This window comes from Amblyomma maculatum, unplaced genomic scaffold (assembly GCF_055883805.1).
Source record: "Amblyomma maculatum isolate TAMU_Amacu unplaced genomic scaffold, ASM5588380v1 scaffold_47, whole genome shotgun sequence".
In the NCBI taxonomy this organism is placed as follows: domain Eukaryota; kingdom Metazoa; phylum Arthropoda; class Arachnida; order Ixodida; family Ixodidae; genus Amblyomma; species Amblyomma maculatum.
Genome location: NW_028146772.1, coordinates 384,854 through 402,788, shown reverse-complemented (window position 1 = coordinate 402,788; position 17,935 = coordinate 384,854).

Genomic DNA, 17,935 nt, shown 5'->3' with positions numbered 1-17,935 from the left:
TTTACCTGTCTTCCGTCTGGCGTTACATAACCTCGATGGTGCTTATGGCAGCCTTTGCAGCTGCGACGCATATAGTAGCCTTAGCGTCGTGCTCTTTTATATACTTCCGAACTTCGCAACAGCGAATATACCTGTCTTCCGTCTGGCGTTACATAACCTCGATGGCGCTTATGGCAGCCTTAGCGGCTGCGACGCATATAGTAGCCTTAGCGGCGTACTCTGATGTAAACTCCCGAACTTCGCAGCAGCGAATATACCTGTCTTCCGTCAGGCATTACATAACCTCGATGGCGCTTATGGCAGCCTTAGCTGCTGCGACGCATATAGTAGCCTTAGCGGCGTGCTCTGATATATACTTCCGAACTCCGCAGCTGCGAATTTACCTGTCTTCCGTCCGGCGTTACATAACCTCGATGCGCTTATGGCAGCCTTAGCGGCTGCGACTCATATAGTAGCCTTAGTGGCGTGCTCTGATATATACTCCCGAACTTCGCAGCTGCGAATTTACCTGTCTTCCGTCTGGCGTTACATAACCTCGATGGTGCTTATGGCAGCCTTTGCAGCTGCGACGCATATAGTAGCCTTAGCGTCGTGCTCTGATATATACTTCTGAACTTCGCAGCAGCGAATATACCTGTCTTCCGGCTGGCGTTACATAACCTCGATGGTGCTTATGGCAGCCTTTGCAGCTGCGTAGCATATAGTAGCCTTAGCGTCGTGCTCTTTTATATACTCCCGAACTTCGCAACAGCGAATATACCTGTCTTCCGTCAGGCATTACATATCCTCGATGGCGCTTATGGCAGCCTTAGCTGCTGCGACGCATATAGTAGCCTTAGCGGCGTGCTCTGATGTATACTCCCGAACTTCGCAGCTGCGAATTTAACTGTCTTCCGGCTGGCGTTACATAACCTCGATGGCGCTTATGGCAGCCTTAACGGCTGCGACGCCTATAGTAGCCTTTGCGGCGTGCTCTGATATATACTCCCGAACCTCGGAGCTGCGAATTTAACTGTCTTCCGGCTGGCGTTGCATAACCTCGATGGCGCTTATGGCAGCCTTAGCGGCTGCGACGCCTATAGTAGCCTTTGCGGCGTGCTCTGATATATACTCCCTAACTTCGGAGCTGCGAATTTACCTGTCTTCCGTCTGGCGTTACATAACCTCGATGGTGCTTATGGCAGCCTTTGCTGCTGCGACGCATATAGTAGCCTTAGCGTCGTGCTCTTTTATATACTTCCGAACTTCGCAACAGCGAATATACCTGTCTTCCGTCAGGCATTACATATCCTCGATGGCGCTTATGGCAGCCTTAGCTGCTGCGACGCATATAGTAGCCTTAGCGGCGTGCTCTGATGTATACTCCCGAACTTCGCAGCTGCGAATTTAACTGTCTTCCGGCTGGCGTTACATAACCTCGATGGCGCTTATGGCAGCCTCAGCGGCTGCGACGCCTATAGTAGCCTTTGCGGCGTGCTCTGATATATACTTCCGAACTCCGCAGCTGCGAATTTACCTGTCTTCCGTCCGGCGTTACATAACCTCGATGCGCTTATGGCAGCCTTAGCGGCTGCGACTCATATAGTAGCCTTAGCGGCGTGCTCTGATATATACTTCCGAACTTCGCAGCTGCGAATTTACCTGTCTTCCGTCTGGCGTTACATAACCTCGATGGTGCTTATGGCAGCCTTAGCAGCTGCGACGCATATAGTAGCCTTAGCGGAGTGCTCTGATATATACTTCCGAACTTCGCAGCAGCGAATATACCTGTCTTCCGTCAGGCATTACATAACCTTGATGGCGCTTATGGCAGCCTTAGCTGCTGCGACGCCTATAGTAGCCTTTGCGGCGTGCTCTGATATATACTCCCGAACTTCGGAGCTGCGAATTTACCTGTCTTCCGTCTGGCGTTACATAACCTCGATGGTGCTTATGGCAGCCTTCGCAGCTGCGACGCATATAGTAGCCTTAGCGTCGTGCTCTTTTATATACTTCCGAACTTCGCAACAGCGAATATACCTGTATTCCGTCAGGCATTACATATCCTCGATGGCGCTTATGGCAGCCTTAGCTGCTGCGACGCCTATAGTAGCCTTAGCGGCGTGCTCTGATGTATACTCCCGAACTTCGCAGCTGCGAATTTACCTGTCTTCCGGCTGGCGTTACATAACCTCGATGGTGCTTATGGCAGCCTTTGCAGCTGCGACGCATATAGTAGCCTTAGCGTTGTGCTCTGATATATACTTCCGAACTTCGCAGCAGCGAATATACCTGTCTTCCGTCAGGCATTACATATCCTCGATGGCGCTTATGGCAGCCTTAGCTGCTGCGACGCATATAGTAGCCTTAGCGGCGTGCTCTGATATATACTTCCGAACTTCCCAGCTACGAATTTATCTGTCTTCCGGCTGGCGTTACATAACCTCGATGGTGCTTATGGCAGCCTTTGCAGCTGCGACGCATATAGTAGCCTTAGCGTCGTGTTCTGATATATACTTCTGAACTTCGCAGCAGCGAATATACCTGTCTTCCGTATGGCTTTACATAACCTCGATGGTGCTTATGGCAGCCTTTGTAGCTGCGACGCATATAGTAGCCTTAGCGTCGTGCTCTGATATATACTTCTGAACTTCGCAGCAGCGAATATACCTGTCTTCCGTCTGGCGTTACATAACCTCGATGGTGCTTATGGCAGCCTTTGCAGCTGCGACGCATATAGTAGCCTTAGCGTCGTGCTCTTTTATATACTTCCGAACTTCGCAACAGCGAATATACCTGTCTTCCGTCAGGCATTACATATCCTCGATGGCGCTTATGGCAGCCTTAGCTGCTGCGACGCATATAGTAGCCTTAGCGGCGTGCTCTGATGTATACTCCCGAACTTCGCAGCTGCGAATTTAACTGTCTTCCGGCTGGCGTTACATAACCTCGATGGCGCTTATGGCAGCCTTAACGGCTGCGACGCCTATAGTAGCCTTTGCGGCGTGCTCTGATATATACTCCCGAACCTCGGAGCTGCGAATTTAACTGTCTTCCGGCTGGCGTTGCATAACCTCGATGGCGCTTATGGCAGCCTTAGCGGCTGCGACGCCTATAGTAGCCTTTGCGGCGTGCTCTGATATATACTCCCTAACTTCGGAGCTGCGAATTTACCTGTCTTCCGTCTGGCGTTACATAACCTCGATGGTGCTTATGGCAGCCTTTGCTGCTGCGACGCATATAGTAGCCTTAGCGTCGTGCTCTTTTATATACTTCCGAACTTCGCAACAGCGAATATACCTGTCTTCCGTCAGGCATTACATATCCTCGATGGCGCTTATGGCAGCCTTAGCTGCTGCGACGCATATAGTAGCCTTAGCGGCGTGCTCTGATGTATACTCCCGAACTTCGCAGCTGCGAATTTAACTGTCTTCCGGCTGGCGTTACATAACCTCGATGGCGCTTATGGCAGCCTCAGCGGCTGCGACGCCTATAGTAGCCTTTGCGGCGTGCTCTGATATATACTCCCGAACTTCGGAGCTGCGAATTTACCTGTCTTCCGTCTGGCGTTACATAACCTCGATGGTGCTTATGGCAGCCTTTGCAGCTGCGACGCATATAGTAGCCTTAGCGTCGTGCTCTGATATATACTTCCGAACTTCGCAGCAGCGAATTTACCGGTCTTCCGTCTGGCGTTACATAACCTCGATGGTGCTTATGGCAGCCTTAGCAGCTGCGACGCATATAGTAGCCTTAGCGGAGTGCTCTGATATATACTTCCGAACTTCGCAGCAGCGAATATACCTGTCTTCCGTCAGGCATTACATAACCTTGATGGCGCTTATGGCAGCCTTAGCTGCTGCGACGCATATAGTAGCCTTAGCGTCGTGTTCTGATATATACTTCTGAACTTCGCAGCAGCGAATATACCTGTCTTCCGTCTGGCGTTACATAACCTCGATGGCGCTTATGGCAGCCTTAGCTGCTGCGACGCATATAGTAGCCTTAGCGGCGTGCTCTGATATATACTTCCGAACTCCGCAGCTGCGAATTTACCTGTCTTCCGTCCGGCGTTACATAACCTCGATGCGCTTATGGCAGCCTTAGCGGCTGCGACTCATATAGTAGCCTTAGCGGCGTGCTCTGATATATACTTCCGAACTTCGCAGCTGCGAATTTACCTGTCTTCCGTCTGGCGTTACATAACCTCGATGGTGCTTATGGCAGCCTTAGCAGCTGCGACGCATATAGTAGCCTTAGCGGAGTGCTCTGATATATACTTCCGAACTTCGCAGCAGCGAATATACCTGTCTTCCGTCAGGCATTACATAACCTTGATGGCGCTTATGGCAGCCTTAGCTGCTGCGACGCCTATAGTAGCCTTTGCGGCGTGCTCTGATATATACTCCCGAACTTCGGAGCTGCGAATTTACCTGTCTTCCGTCTGGCGTTACATAACCTCGATGGTGCTTATGGCAGCCTTTGCAGCTGCGACGCATATAGTAGCCTTAGCGTCGTGCTCTTTTATATACTTCCGAACTTCGCAACAGCGAATATACCTGTATTCCGTCAGGCATTACATATCCTCGATGGCGCTTATGGCAGCCTTAGCTGCTGCGACGCCTATAGTAGCCTTAGCGGCGTGCTCTGATGTATACTCCCGAACTTAGCAGCTGCGAATTTACCTGTCTTCCGGCTGGCGTTACATAACCTCGATGGTGCTTATGGCAGCCTTTGCAGCTGCGACGCATATAGTAGCCTTAGCGTTGTGCTCATATATACTTCCGAACTTCGCAGCAGCGAATATACCTGTCTTCCGTCAGGCATTACATATCCTCGATGGCGCTTATGGCAGCCTTAGCTGCTGCGACGCATATAGTAGCCTTAGCGGCGTGCTCTGATATATACTTCCGAACTTCCCAGCTACGAATTTATCTGTCTTCCGGCTGGCGTTACATAACCTCGATGGTGCTTATGGCAGCCTTTGCAGCTGCGACGCATATAGTAGCCTTAGCGTCGTGCTCTGATATATACTTCTGAACTTCGCAGCAGCGAATATACCTGTCTTCCGTATGGCTTTACATAACCTCGATGGTGCTTATGGCAGCCTTTGTAGCTGCGACGCATATAGTAGCCTTAGCGTCGTGCTCTGATATATAACTTCTGAACTTCGCAGCAGCGAATATACCTGTCTTCCGTCTGGCGTTACATAACCTCGATGGTGCTTATGGCAGCCTTTGCAGCTGCGACGCATATAGTAGCCTCAGCGTCGTGCTCTTTTATATACTTCCGAACTTCGCAACAGCGAATATACCTGTCTTCCGTCTGGCGTTACATAACCTCGATGGCGCTTATGGCAGCCTTAGCGGCTGCGACGCATATAGTAGCCTTAGCGGCGTACTCTGATGTAAACTCCCGAACTTCGCAGCAGCGAATATACCTGTCTTCCGTCAGGCATTACATAACCTCGATGGCGCTTATGGCAGCCTTAGCTGCTGCGACGCATATAGTAGCCTTAGCGGCGTGCTCTGATATATACTTCCGAACTCCGCAGCTGCGAATTTACCTGTCTTCCGTCCGGCGTTACATAACCTCGATGCGCTTATGGCAGCCTTAGCGGCTGCGACTCATATAGTAGCCTTAGTGGCGTGCTCTGATATATACTCCCGAACTTCGCAGCTGCGAATTTACCTGTCTTCCGTCTGGCGTTACATAACCTCGATGGTGCTTATGGCAGCCTTTGCAGCTGCGACGCATGTAGTAGCCTTAGCGTCGTGCTCTGATATATACTTCTGAACTTCGCAGCAGCGAATATACCTGTCTTCCGGCTGGCGTTACATAACCTCGATGGTGCTTATGGCAGCCTTTGCAGCTGCGTAGCATATAGTAGCCTTAGCGTCGTGCTCTTTTATATACTCCCGAACTTCGCAACAGCGAATATACCTGTCTTCCGTCAGGCATTACATATCCTCGATGGCGCTTATGGCAGCCTTAGCTGCTGCGACGCATATAGTAGCCTTAGCGGCGTGCTCTGATGTATACTCCCGAACTTCGCAGCTGCGAATTTAACTGTCTTCCGGCTGGCGTTACATAACCTCGATGGCGCTTATGGCAGCCTTAACGGCTGCGACGCCTATAGTAGCCTTTGCGGCGTGCTCTGATATATACTCCCGAACCTCGGAGCTGCGAATTTAACTGTCTTCCGGCTGGCGTTGCATAACCTCGATGGCGCTTATGGCAGCCTTAGCGGCTGCGACGCCTATAGTAGCCTTTGCGGCGTGCTCTGATATATACTCCCTAACTTCGGAGCTGCGAATTTACCTGTCTTCCGTCTGGCGTTACATAACCTCGATGGTGCTTATGGCAGCCTTTGCTGCTGCGACGCATATAGTAGCCTTAGCGTCGTGCTCTTTTATATACTTCCGAACTTCGCAACAGCGAATATACCTGTCTTCCGTCAGGCATTACATATCCTCGATGGCGCTTATGGCAGCCTTAGCTGCTGCGACGCATATAGTAGCCTTAGCGGCGTGCTCTGATGTATACTCCCGAACTTCGCAGCTGCGAATTTAACTGTCTTCCGGCTGGCGTTACATAACCTCGATGGCGCTTATGGCAGCCTCAGCGGCTGCGACGCCTATAGTAGCCTTTGCGGCGTGCTCTGATATATACTTCCGAACTCCGCAGCTGCGAATTTACCTGTCTTCCGTCCGGCGTTACATAACCTCGATGCGCTTATGGCAGCCTTAGCGGCTGCGACTCATATAGTAGCCTTAGCGGCGTGCTCTGATATATACTTCCGAACTTCGCAGCTGCGAATTTACCTGTCTTCCGTCTGGCGTTACATAACCTCGATGGTGCTTATGGCAGCCTTAGCAGCTGCGACGCATATAGTAGCCTTAGCGGAGTGCTCTGATATATACTTCCGAACTTCGCAACAGCGAATATACCTGTATTCCGTCAGGCATTACATATCCTCGATGGCGCTTATGGCAGCCTTAGCTGCTGCGACGCCTATAGTAGCCTTAGCGGCGTGCTCTGATGTATACTCCCGAACTTCGCAGCTGCGAATTTACCTGTCTTCCGGCTGGCGTTACATAACCTCGATGGTGCTTATGGCAGCCTTTGCAGCTGCGACGCATATAGTAGCCTTAGCGTTGTGCTCTGATATATACTTCCGAACTTCGCAGCAGCGAATATACCTGTCTTCCGTCAGGCATTACATATCCTCGATGGCGCTTATGGCAGCCTTAGCTGCTGCGACGCATATAGTAGCCTTAGCGGCGTGCTCTGATATATACTTCCGAACTTCCCAGCTACGAATTTATCTGTCTTCCGGCTGGCGTTACATAACCTCGATGGTGCTTATGGCAGCCTTTGCAGCTGCGACGCATATAGTAGCCTTAGCGTCGTGTTCTGATATATACTTCTGAACTTCGCAGCAGCGAATATACCTGTCTTCCGTATGGCTTTACATAACCTCGATGGTGCTTATGGCAGCCTTTGTAGCTGCGACGCATATAGTAGCCTTAGCGTCGTGCTCTGATATATACTTCTGAACTTCGCAGCAGCGAATATACCTGTCTTCCGTCTGGCGTTACATAACCTCGATGGTGCTTATGGCAGCCTTTGCAGCTGCGACGCATATAGTAGCCTTAGCGTCGTGCTCTTTTATATACTTCCGAACTTCGCAACAGCGAATATACCTGTCTTCCGTCTGTCGTTACATAACCTCGATGGCGCTTATGGCAGCCTTAGCGGCTGCGACGCATATAGTAGCCTTAGCGGCGTACTCTGATGTAAACTCCCGAACTTCGCAGCAGCGAATATACCTGTCTTCCGTCAGGCATTACATAACCTCGATGGCGCTTATGGCAGCCTTAGCTGCTGCGACGCATATAGTAGCCTTAGCGGCGTGCTCTGATATATACTTCCGAACTCCGCAGCTGCGAATTTACCTGTCTTCCGTCCGGCGTTACATAACCTCGATGCGCTTATGGCAGCCTTAGCGGCTGCGACTCATATAGTAGCCTTAGTGGCGTGCTCTGATATATACTCCCGAACTTCGCAGCTGCGAATTTACCTGTCTTCCGTCTGGCGTTACATAACCTCGATGGTGCTTATGGCAGCCTTTGCAGCTGCGACGCATATAGTAGCCTTAGCGTCGTGCTCTGATATATACTTCTGAACTTCGCAGCAGCGAATATACCTGTCTTCCGGCTGGCGTTACATAACCTCGATGGTGCTTATGGCAGCCTTTGCAGCTGCGTAGCATATAGTAGCCTTAGCGTCGTGCTCTTTTATACACTCCCGAACTTCGCAACAGCGAATATACCTGTCTTCCGTCAGGCATTACATATCCTCGATGGCGCTTATGGCAGCCTTAGCTGCTGCGACGCATATAGTAGCCTTAGCGGCGTGCTCTGATGTATACTCCCGAACTTCGCAGCTGCGAATTTAACTGTCTTCCGGCTGGCGTTACATAACCTCGATGGCGCTTATGGCAGCCTTAACGGCTGCGACGCCTATAGTAGCCTTTGCGGCGTGCTCTGATATATACTCCCGAACCTCGGAGCTGCGAATTTAACTGTCTTCCGGCTGGCGTTGCATAACCTCGATGGCGCTTATGGCAGCCTTAGCGGCTGCGACGCCTATAGTAGCCTTTGCGGCGTGCTCTGATATATACTCCCTAACTTCGGAGCTGCGAATTTACCTGTCTTCCGTCTGGCGTTACATAACCTCGATGGTGCTTATGGCAGCCTTTGCTGCTGCGACGCAATATAGTAGCCTTAGCGTCGTGCTCTTTTATATACTTCCGAACTTCGCAACAGCGAATATACCTGTCTTCCGTCAGGCATTACATATCCTCGATGGCGCTTATGGCAGCCTTAGCTGCTGCGACGCATATAGTAGCCTTAGCGGCGTGCTCTGATGTATACTCCCGAACTTCGCAGCTGCGAATTTAACTGTCTTCCGGCTGGCGTTACATAACCTCGATGGCGCTTATGGCAGCCTTGTCGTGACGCTGGGGCTATGTCGACCCGGCCTTCACTTGGTAGCGTGCAGAGACTCGGGGTTGAAGTAGGATTGAATCTTCGAAGTTGGTGAAATATGTACAAGCAGGTTTAATGGCACTTTGAGAAACTTATTTACAAGATTATTTACACGAAAAAGAAGGGTACATCAGCAAAATGGCAAGCGTTAAGAGTTCATAGCGAGAAGCGACTGGATGAGCCGTTTACCCAGGGCCCAGAGCGACATTTCGTGCTCTGCAGCGTCCTTAAAAACCCCCTATGTCCAGCCCCTCTCTGAAGATGCTGACCAACCAAATCCAGGGCACGCCCCTCAGGTATCGGCATCCAATCGAACACATCACTGCACTGATGGTCTGAAGCACTGACTGGTCCGGCATTCATTCGTTGGGCGTGATCACTTGTTGGCGGGAAAGCTTGGGAACGGCGAGGAGAGGAGGTACATTTCTATTCTTCAGCAAAGAAACCACAGGCTGGTTCTGGGGGTTTTACTTCTCAGAAACCCGAGTGCACGTGGCGCCGCATAGGGCTCCCAACATGGTCCCTTTTCGACAATTGCAAATCTTTCCTGCATTCCCGGGAAATCACTTAATGGCCGTATGAGTCATGCTCTTCTCTTGTCCTGCACGTCAGCGGACATGTCACTCTGTCGTCTCCTTTGGATAGGAGGCATTCATCACTGGAGGATAGCACTTCTCGACTGGAAGGGTGAACAAAAGAAAGCACTTCCTGCTATTTCCCGCAGGGGGACGTTTCTTTGTGTTTTTCCAGACGTTCTCTTGACAGGGCCAATTTGGCATTTGCAGGTTGTCCACAAAGCAAAACATGCTTACAAAACAGGATTCCTGGAAACAGGCTCACTTAGAGCCAATGGACCATCACCACATATTCACAAAACTTTTCCATGCCCACAGGCGAACAATAGAGCGCGCAAATGCGGATGCTTGGTCGTAACAGCCTCCTCCCCCGCCAGAAGAGACTCGGAGGGCAGCAGCCGCAGCTGCTGCATGAAGAGACGACTTAATGGCCTGCACGTGAACGCTTGAAGCTCGCTGTTGCATGTCGCGTTGTCTTGATTGTTGTAGGCCAAATTGCTTGAGCTATCTGAAACTCAACCACATGTCGAAGCAAGCACTCGGCTCCCGTCTGAAGAGACCAGGTCAAAAGAAAACTGCCATTGTTGTTCGAGAAAAGCCCACTCTCAAGACGTTCAGGACCCACGTATGCCTCGAAAACCAAACGTGCTGCTTTACATAGTCATCTATATTCAAGCGCACGAAAAAAAAAAAAACCTGATTATCAATTTGGATACATGGTGAGGAACATCTCGGACCGCTTAGAAAGAGCGGCTAAGCGCGTCCGCATTCCCATTTAACTTCCCCTTTTTGTATCTTATTTCAAAATTGTACTGCTGTAAAATCAAGCTCCACCTAAGAAGGCGACTGTTCTTCGATGTCGCAGTTTGCAGCCAAGCCAGGGGACAATGGTCCGTCTCTACGGTGAATTTGGCCCCTCCAAGATAGCACTGCAATTTTTGAATGGCCCATACAATGCAAGCGCATTCCTTCTCTGACGCGCAATAAGCCCTCTCTCTAGAACTCAGTTTTCTGCTCAAGTAGAGCACGGGGTGCTCATTACCGTCGTCATCTCTCTGGCAGAGAACAGCACCTAACCCTCGATCACTGGCATCACACTGGACCGTGAATTCTCGGCCATAGTCTGGAGCTCGCAATACCGGACGGCTAATCAGCACAGCCTTCAGGTTTACGAAGGAGGCTTCCTTTTGTTCGTCCCAGACTACATTTGTCGGTTCTGTCTTGCGGAGAGCGTCGGTCAGAGGGCTAGCCAAAGATGAATAGTTAGGGATGTAGTGATTGTAGTATCCCGTCAGACCTAGGAATGCTCGAATTTCCGTCTTCGTGCTCGGCCGCGGGTAGTTTGCTACCGCAGAAATCTTAATCTCGCTGGGTTTCCTGAAACCTTGACCTACATTGTGACCCAAGTAGTCCACGGTCGCCCTTGCCAGGCAACATTTCTCGGCCTTTACGGTTAGTCCAGCTTGACGCAAAAGGCTCAGTACAGCTCTTAGATGTACCATATGGTCCGCCCATGAGTCGGAAAAAACCGCAATGTCGTCTAAATAAGGCACCGCGAATGTTTCACACCCCTTTAAAATCCCTATCCATGAGTCGTGAAAAACAAAATGGAGCATTTTTGAGCCCGAAACTCATCATTGTTGGCTGGTAGCTGCCCGTCGGAGTGACGAAAGCCGCGTATCTGCTGGCGCGTTCAGTGAGCGGTACTTGCCAGTATCCTCGAGTAAGGTCCAGCGTAGTCACATATGCCGCTCTACTGACCTGTTCTATTCTCTCCTCGATATTCGGAATAGGATACACTTGATCCCTGGTGAGAGAATTTAGCTTTCGGTAGTCTACCACAGGCCTAGGGTCTTTACCTGGAGCTTCTACTAAGATCATAGGCGAAGCATAATCGCTTTCCGAGGGTTTTATTACTCCCAATTCCAGCATGCGATTTACTTCCCTATCCAGAATTTCTCTTTGCCTTGGGGAAAATCGGTAGCACCTTGATCGCACTGGCACGTCTGAAGTCAGCTCAATATCGTGCTCAGTCAAATCAGTTCTGCCTGGCCTGTCCACGAAGCAGGCCTCAAACTCTGGTATTATCTCGCCCAGATCGGACAGCTGGGATTTCTTTAGTTCTCCTCTCTGCTCCGTCTTTCTGAGAAGCTCCTGAGCGTTGCTTCCTTTTCCGCTGAGGCAAATCAAGTTATCCCCCATCTCCTCGGGAAGGTTTAACGTTAGATTTACCACGGTTTGCTCCATAGCTAAGTCCTCTCGGTTTTCACTTAAAAGTCTCGTTAGATTACTAGACGCTGGCGGCAAGAGGTTACTCCCAAGGACGTCCTCATTCCGCGTCTCATCAAGCTCACTTTCAAGTTGACTTATTTGAGATGCCTTGCTCTCAAAGTTTTCTGACCCACTGTCTTCCGCATCGACCACTGTTTTAGCTGTCGTTTCCTCCGCTGTTGATTTTTCTGAAATGAGCAGCGTAGCTAGTTCTCGCGCCTTTGAACGTGTTAAGGCTTGCACAACTCTGTCTCCGAAAAGGATGCCCCTCTTTCGCAGCAGCATGTCCGATTTGTTGGAGAACAAATACGGATAGCACTTAGGAAGCTTTCCTGAAACGGCAGCCTCGGTTGTTAATTCGCCGAAAGGGCCCTCGATGACCACGTTCGCGATCGGCAAGCACACACTCTGTTCCTCAACTACCTGTCGGATCCATGCACACTGTCCTGTATAGTCGGAAGGCGATACATACGCCGGATGGACAACATCCATCGTTGCGGCCGAATCGCGCAGTACCTTGCAAGGCTTCCCGTTGACTACTAGGTCATGCAGGTAGGGTTCTAAAAGCTGCATATTTTCATCGCAGTCCCTGACATACGAGAAAGCAATCTTTTCTTTCCGGCAGTTGACGGCAATGTGACCCTGCTCATTACACCTAAAGCATGTGAGCGGCTTCCTAGCCTCAAGCTTATTCTTTGTGTTCTGCACGTTGGTCACTTCCCCACTTTTCTCACTGCCGTCCTTTCTAGGGAATTTGCCTGAAGAAACCTTCATTTCTTCGTTTCCAACTCTAGCAAAGTGCCTTTCCTGACGGTTTTTCATACTGAACTTGGGATTGCGGGGCCTATCCACTGCTGGGTTGCTGAATTGTCGGCGCGAAGCATACTCCTCAATAAGTTCGGCAGCTTCAGTTGCCGACTTAATTTCGCCTCGGTCCTGTAACCAATTTCTTTCTTTTTCTGGGAGGCAGTTATAAAACTGCTCCAAAAGAATTTGCTCGACTACAGCGTCCCTATCACTGTAGGAATCTGTGCTCTTTAGCCACTCGCCCAAATTAACTCTTAAATTGTACAGGAATTCAGGGTAACTCTCGTCCCTGGACTTAGTAGCTTTCCGAAAACGTTGTCTGAACGCCTCGGCGCTAAGCCTATACTTTCTCAGAAGGCAAGCTTTGACCTTCTCGTAGTTGTCCGCGTCCTCCTTGCTTAGCCGCGCGACAACCTCCGCTGCCTCGCAGGGCAGAACCGTCAATAATCTCTGAGACCAAGTGTCTCGCTGGAAGGACAGTTTTTCGCAGGTTCGCTCAAAGTTAGCCAGATACAGACCGATATCCCCTGATATCACATATGGCTGCATGTACTTTGACATCTTGAAATCTGCCTCCTTGTTGAGAAGAGGTACCGCTAGCTGGGGACAATTGCCCGACCTCTTGCTCAACTCTAGTTCTAATTTCCGGAGCTCAATTTCTTGGTCCAGCTTTTTTGCTTCTCTTTCACGCTTCTTTTCCTCTTTTTCCCACTCACGTTCGCGCTCCCTTTCCTCTTTTTCCCTCTCAAGTTCACGCTCACGCCTCTTTTCCTCTTTTTCCCGCTCTTTCTGCTCTTTTTCCCGCTCCTTCTGCTGTCTGAGCTGTTCCTTTTTTTGACCGATGAGGTTCCATGCTTCACTGAGCTCCTCATCATCGGCTCCCAAATCTGTGATTGCCTTTATAATCAAAGGTTTTCGTGCCAAACCACTTGTATCAATTCCCAATTCCTCACACAATTGCAACAGTTCCGGTTTCTGCAGCTTTTGTAGGTCCATGATCGCTCCGAGTGTCGGCTACTTCCAAAACAACAGTGCAAACTACCAAACCTAAAGGCGTTTCCACACTCTCTTTACCAGTTCTAAAATCTAACCCTGTTCTAGAACCTGGTCCACATCAGAAGAAAAGCCAAGCACTCACCCACACATGCGATCGATGTTCCGAGCTGCCCTCTTGTTGGCCGATTGTTGCTCCTGCTTGTTGCTTGAGATGCCACCTCCGATCACAAGGTGTTGTGGCTTGTAGCTTCAGATCCACCTCCAATCACCAGATGTCGTGGCTTGTAGATTCAGATCCCACCGCTGCCACCAGTTGTCGTGACGCTGGGGCTATGTCGACCCGGCCTTCACTTGGTAGCGTGCAGAGACTCGGGGTTGAAGTAGGATTGAATCTTCGAAGTTGGTGAAATATGTACAAGCAGGTTTAATGGCACTTTGAGAAACTTATTTACAAGATTATTTACACGAAAAAGAAGGGTACATCAGCAAAATGGCAAGCGTTAAGAGTTCATAGCGAGAAGCGACTGGATGAGCCGTTTACCCAGGGCCCAGAGCGACATTTCGTGCTCTGCAGCGTCCTTAAAAACCCCCTATGTCCAGCCCCTCTCTGAAGATGCTGACCAACCAAATCCAGGGCACGCCCCTCAGGTATCGGCATCCAATCGAACACATCACTGCACTGATGGTCTGAAGCACTGACTGGTCCGGCATTCATTCGTTGGGCGTGATCACTTGTTGGCGGGAAAGCTTGGGAACGGCGAGGAGAGGAGGTACATTTCTATTCTTCAGCAAAGAAACCACAGGCTGGTTCTGGGGGTTTTACTTCTCAGAAACCCGAGTGCACGTGGCGCCGCATAGGGCTCCCAACATGGTCCCTTTTCGACAATTGCAAATCTTTCCTGCATTCCCGGGAAATCACTTAATGGCCGTATGAGTCATGCTCTTCTCTTGTCCTGCACGTCAGCGGACATGTCACTCTGTCGTCTCCTTTGGATAGGAGGCATTCATCACTGGAGGATAGCACTTCTCGACTGGAAGGGTGAACAAAAGAAAGCACTTCCTGCTATTTCCCGCAGGGGGACGTTTCTTTGTGTTTTTCCAGACGTTCTCTTGACAGGGCCAATTTGGCATTTGCAGGTTGTCCACAAAGCAAAACATGCTTACAAAACAGGATTCCTGGAAACAGGCTCACTTAGAGCCAATGGACCATCACCACATATTCACAAAACTTTTCCATGCCCACAGGCGAACAATAGAGCGCGCAAATGCGGATGCTTGGTCGTAACAGCCTCAGCGGCTGCGACGCCTATAGTAGCCTTTGCGGCGTGCTCTGATATATACTCCCGAACTTCGGAGCTGCGAATTTACCTGTCTTCCGTCTGGCGTTACATAACCTCGATGGTGCTTATGGCAGCCTTTGCAGCTGCGACGCATATAGTAGCCTTAGCGTCGTGCTCTGATATATACTTCCGAACTTCGCAGCTGCGAATTTACCTGTCTTCCGTCTGGCGTTACATAACCTCGATGGTGCTTATGGCAGCCTTTGCAGCTGCGACGCATATAGTAGCCTTAGCGTCGTGCTCTGATGTATACTTCCGAACTTCGCAGCAGCGAATTTACCGGTCTTCCGTCTGGCGTTACATAACCTCGATGGTGCTTATGGCAGCCATAGCAGCTGCGACGCATATAGTAGCCTTAGCGGAGTGCTCTGATATATACTTCCGAACTTCGCAGCAGCGAATATACCTGTCTTCCGTCTGGCTTTACATAACCTCGATGGTGCTTATGGCAGCCTTTGCAGCTGCGACGCATATAGTAGCCTTAGCGTCGTGCTCTGATATATACTTCTGAACTTCGCAGCAGCGAATATACCTGTCTTCCGTCTGGCGTTACATAACCTCGATGGTGCTTATGGCAGCCTTTGCAGCTGCGACGCATATAGTAGCCTTAGCGTCGTGCTCTTTTATATACTTCCGAACTTCGCAACAGCGAATATACCTGTCTTCCGTCAGGCATTACATATCCTCGATGGCGCTTATGGCAGCCTTAGCTGCTGCGACGCATATAGTAGCCTTAGCGGCGTGCTCTGATGTATACTCCCGAACTTCGCAGCTGCGAATTTAACTGTTTTCCGGCTGGCGTTACATAACCTCGATGGCGCTTATGGCAGCCTTAGCGGCTGCGACGCCTATAGTAGCCTTTGCGGCGTGCTCTGATATATACTCCCGAACTTCGGAGCTGCGAATTTACCTGTCTTCCGGCTGGCATTACATAACCTCGATGGCGCTTATAGCAGCCTCAGCGGCTGCGACGCCTATAGTAGCCTTTGCGGCGTGCTCTGATATATACTCCCGAACTTCGGAGCTGCGAATTTACCTGTCTTCCGTCTGGCGTTACATAACCTCGATGGTGCTTATGGCAGCCTTTGCATCTGCGACGCATATAGTAGCCTTAGCGTCGTGCTCTGATATATACTTCCGAACTTCGCAGCAGCGAATTTACCGGTCTTCCGTCTGGCGTTACATAACCTCGATGGTGCTTATGGCAGCCTTAGCTGCTGTGACGCATATAGTAGCCTTAGCGGCGTGCTCTGATGTATACTCCCGAACTTCGCAGCTGCGAATTTACCTGTCTTCCGGCTGGCGTTACATAACCTCGATGGTGCTTATGGCAGCCTTTGCAGCTGCGACGCATATAGTAGCCTTAGCGTCGTGCTCTGATATATACTTCCGAGCTTCGCAGCAGCGAATTTACCTCTCTTCCGTGTGGCGTTACATAACCTCGATGGCGCTTATGGCAGCCTTAGTGGCTGCGACGCATATAGTAGCATTAGCGTCGTGCTCTGATATATACTTCCGAACTTCGCAGCAGCGAATTTACCGGTCTTCCGTCTGGCGTTACATAACCTCGATGGTGCTTATGGCAGCCTTAGCTGCTGTGACGCATATAGTAGCCTTAGCGGCGTGCTCTGATGTATACTCCCGAACTTCGCAGCTGCGAATTTACCTGTCTTCCGGCTGGCGTTACATAACCTCGATGGTGCTTATGGCAGCCTTTGCAGCTGCGATGCATATAGTAGCCTTAGCGTCGTGCTCTGATATATACTTCCGAACTTCGCAGCAGCGAATATACCAGTCTTCCGCCAGGCATTACATAACCTCGATGGCGCTTATGGCAGCCTTAGCTGCTGCGACGCATATAGTAGCCTTAGCGGCGTGCTCTGATGTATACTCCCGAACTTCGCAGCTGCGAATTTACCTGTCTTCCTTCTGGCGTTACATAACCTCGATGGCGCTTATGGCAGCCTTAGCGGCTGCGACGCATATTGTAGCCTTAGCGGCGTGCTCTGATGTATACTTCCGAACTTCGGAGCTGCGAATTTACCTGTCTTCCGTCTGGCGTTACATAACCTCGATGGTGCTTATGGCAGCCTTTGCAACTGCCACGCATATAGTAGCCTTAGCGTCGTGCTCTGATATATACTTCCGAACTTCGCAGCAGCGAATTTACCGGTCTTCCGTCTGGCGTTACATAACCTCGATGGTGCTTATGGCAGCCTTAGCAGCTGCGACGCATATAGTAGCCTTAGCGGAGTGCTCTGATATATACTTCCGAACTTCGCAGCAGCGAATATACCTGTCTTCCGTCAGGCATTACATAACCTTGATGGCGCTTATGGCAGCCTTAGCTGCTGCGACGCCTATAGTAGCCTTTGCGGCGTACTCTGATATATACTCCCGAACTTCGGAGCTGCGAATTTACCTGTCTTCCGTCTGGCGTTACATAACCTCGATGGTGCTTATGGCAGCCTTTGCAGCTGCGACGCATATAGTAGCCTTAGCGTCGTGCTCTTTTATATACTTCCGAACTTCGCAACAGCGAATATACCTGTATTCCGTCAGGCATTACATATCCTCGATGGCGCTTATGGCAGCCTTAGCTGCTGCGACGCCTATAGTAGCCTTAGCGGCGTGCTCTGATGTATACTCCCGAACTTCGCAGCTGCGAATTTACCTGTCTTCCGGCTGGCGTTGCATAACCTCGATGGTGCTTATGGCAGCCTATGCAGCTGCGACGCATATAGTAGCCTTAGCGTTGTGCTCTGATATATACTTCCGAACTTCGCAGCAGCGAATATACCTGTCTTCCGTCAGGCATTACATATCCTCGATTGCGCTTTTTTCAGCCTTAGCTGCTGCGACGCATATAGTAGCCTTAGCGGCGTGCTCTGATATATACTTCCGAACTTCCCAG